This window comes from Loxodonta africana, chromosome X (assembly GCF_030014295.1).
Source record: "Loxodonta africana isolate mLoxAfr1 chromosome X, mLoxAfr1.hap2, whole genome shotgun sequence".
In the NCBI taxonomy this organism is placed as follows: domain Eukaryota; kingdom Metazoa; phylum Chordata; class Mammalia; order Proboscidea; family Elephantidae; genus Loxodonta; species Loxodonta africana.
This window is the reverse complement of record NC_087369.1, coordinates 46330495-46334320: the sequence shown is the minus strand read 5'-3', so window position 1 is coordinate 46334320 and position 3826 is coordinate 46330495.

Here is a 3826-nt window from a genome sequence, read left to right as displayed (position 1 = left end):
TCCCTCCGCCCGCCCTGTCGTCGCCTCCGCTGCCACCTTCTCCGCCAATCGCCAGCTACGCCGCTGCCCACTGCAGAGGCGTATCCCGAGAAACGCAGAGTAGTGGGAGGTGCTTCCTGTGAGTGATGGAAGGCCTCACCAATGGTAGGCAGAGACTGAGGAGCCCCCCCCCCCGCGGACCCGCCCCCCTGCCCAAGACGGAGGGTCACGAGATGGAGGGTTGGCCGGGTGCAGGGGTCCGGGGAGCCTGCCGAGAGGGGCTGCCTTCTGAGTGCGGACCCTTTGGCCAATTTCAGGCGACGGTCTCCAACCGGAGTGTGTGTCGTCCCCGGTCGCTTGCCCCCTCCCGCTACGGGAAGCTGCGGGTCTGGTTTGGGTTTCGCTCTAACAATTGCACAGATGCTGAGCACCGGCTGGTAGGGAGGCAGGCGCCTGGGGGAACCCCTACCCTCCAGGTAGGGGTGCCAGATGAAATAAAATACAGGAAGGCCAGGTAAATTTGAATTTCAGATCAACAATGAATAATTTTAGTGTATGTCGCAAACATTTCATGGGACATGCTTATATTTAAAAAATTATTTGTTCTTTATCTGAAATTAAAATATAATGGGGCAGTCTCTATTGGCTAAATTTGGCAATGCTACCTCCAAAAACTTGCTGATGTACCCGAGGTGTTGTGAAGAACATTAACTAATTACTTCATTAATTCACTCACTTTCCAACCTGGGCAAGTTGTTATGTGAGCATATGTGAGGACTAAAGAAAAAACAAACAAACAAAAACCCAGACTCGTTGCCTGGAGTTGAATCAGACTCGTAGCGACCCTATGATGTGAGGGCTAAAAATGAGGGCTAGACATACTAATTAGAGGGCAGTCATAGTTCAGTGGCACAATTCCCCTCTTCCACGCAGGAGCTCCGTTCCGACTCCCACCTCAAGTGCAGCGACAGTCTGACTGACTGCCGATGGAGGCTCGTGAGTTGCTGTGATGCTGAACAGGTCTCACTGGAGCTTCCAGGCTAAGATTAGGAGGAAAGGCTTGGTGATCTACTTTCAAAAATCAGCCCATGAAAACCCGATAGATCACCATGGTCTGATTCTGTTGTGTACAGGGTTGTCCGGGACTGACTCAAAGGCGGCTAACCACAGACGTAGTAATTAAACCAGGATCCTCCTTTCCCACAGCTCAGTCTTTTGCCTATGATATGAGGCAAGAAGAGACATGGTGTAGCATCTATGGTCAGAAAAGTATGCCCCAGCTGGGAACCTTGAAAGATGGATATGGCTTCAATAAACAAAAATAGGAGATGGGGAGGTTCTGTAAGTGGAAACTGTAAGATACGACAGAAAGAAAGCCTTGTCACGTTGAGCATTAACTGTTTAATTTGACCAAAGAAGAGGTTGTATGAGGGCAGGGGATATAGAGAGCTAAAATTTACAGTTGGGGACATGTTTGTCGAGGAGCTCAAGTTTTACATAAAAGAGCTACACTTCATTTGGTAAGAAGCAGGGAGCCACTGAAAGTGTTTGAGCACTGTTCAGTGCACACATGTAGGACAGACTTGTTGAAAAAAAATGCCCTACTGTTTCTCCAGTTCCCAATTTCCATTTTCTTCCTGGGATTAATTGAGGGAGAAAAAAGGAGAATTGGTTGAAAGGAGTGACCCCGGGCTTCCCCCCAGATAGCAGACCCACATTAGGGAAACTTGCCCAACCGAGAACTGGCATCAGAAGAACCCTCCCCAAATACTCGAATATGAGCTTTCTAGAATCCACTATGTTTACCGAAACCATTCTCAATTTAGGGAATGGAATCTGGATTTCCTGTCAGCTCTGTGAGTTCTTTGCACTCTCAAATTTGCATTCTCCCGAGGGGAATTCACACAAATGTGACTTAAAGAAATCTGAAAGGGGAAGGGCTATTTTTCCATTGCCATTGACTTAGTTGCCATTGAGTCAATTCTGACTCATGGCAACACCATGTGTGCAGACTAGAACTGCTCCATAGGGTTCTCAAGGCTGTGATCTTTCAGAAGCAGATTGCTAGGCCTGTCTTTGAAAGTGCCTCTGGGTTGTGAATTTATTGTTGCTAGTTGCCATCCATGGAGTTGGCTCCAACTCATGGCAACATTGTTGTAACAGAATGAGACATTGCTGATTGTTGGTATGATCAAGTCCATTGTTGCAGCCACTGTGTATTTTGAGTGCCTTCCAACCTAGAGGGATCATCTTCTCGCACTATACTGGACAATATTCTGTTGTGATCTATAGGGGTTTCATTGGCTAATTTTTGAAAGTGGATCACCAGGCTTTTCTTTACAGTTTGTCTTAGTCTGGAAGCTCCGCTGAAACCTGTCCACCATGGGCTTGGATTTGAAATACTAGTGGCTTCCAGCGTCATAGCAACATGCAAGCCACCACAGTACGACAGACTGAAATATGGGTGGTGGGTGAAATTACTAGATTACCAAAATGACTAAACCAGCTCACTTCTAAAATGTCGGTTCTAGCGTGGCTAACTTGAAGTAAATAAATCAATAAGAATGTAATTACTATGTTACAAATTCATGATGAATTCACTTGGTGCCAACTAAAGTTTTATTCTTTGTCCACCTTGCTGTGTATCCTAGACCAGGTTCTGAATCGGAGGCCCTGCAAGCGTTCGTCTAAATAAACTCTACTTATCGATGTAACTAGCCTAAAGAAATGGGGAAAGGAGTGCATTTTTCTATTCTTGAAAGTTTCTAGGGCATTCTTCCGTCTTTTCATTTGAGGAAGACCAAAAATGTAAACGAACTGGAATTCTAAAATAAATCGCTCCTCTTTCCCCTCCCCCCTAAGGAAATCTCACAATCTTTCATACTCTATTTATGTCTGGGCTAAGGATAAATAGCATATCCTCTACATTTAAGGCCTCTTTTCATCTGAGGCCTAGCAGGGACACCGCTGCTCCTCATAGCCTTGGAATTTAGCAAGATAAACACTAGAAGAAGCTTTCTTGTTTCACAGATTGAGAGATTGAACCCTAGGGAAGGACATACGCACATTTGGAGTCATCGGCAGCTCTGCTTTGTGAATGCAGCCCTTCTGATTCAATCTTTAGTGCCCAGTAAACAGCCAGTGATCTGTGGTTTACTTTTCCTTTGAAGTATTTCTTGTTGTTATTAAGTGCCCTTGAGTCGGTCCCGACTCATAGCCACCCTATATACAACAGAACAAAACACTGCCCTGTCCTGCACCACCCTCACAATCATTGCTACGTTTGAACCCTTGTTGCAGCCACTGTGTCATTCCATCTCGTTGAGGGTCTTCCTTTTTTTCCACTGACCCTCCACTTTACCAAGCATGATGTCCTTCTCCGGGGACTGATCCCTCCTGACTACATGTCCAAAATACGTGAGATGAAGTTTTGCCATCCTTGCTTCTAAGGAGCATTCTGGCTGTACTTCTTCCAAGATAGATTTGTACATTCCTCTGGCAGGCCATGATATATTCAATATTCTTCACCGACACCATAATTCAAAGGCATCACTTCTTTGCTCTTCCTTATTCATTGTCCAGCTTCGAATGCATGACAGGCAATTGAAATTACCATGGCTTGGGTCAGGCACACATTCGTTCTCAAAGTCACATCTTTGCTTTTCAACACTTTAAAGAGGTCTTTTGCAGCACTTTTCTCCAATGCTTTGATTTCTTGATGGCTGCTTCCATGGGCATTGATTGTGGATCCAAGTAAAATGAAATCCTTGACAACTTCAATCTTTTCTCCGTTTATCATGATGTTGTTTATTGGTCCAGTTGTGAAGATTTTTGTTTTCTTTATGCT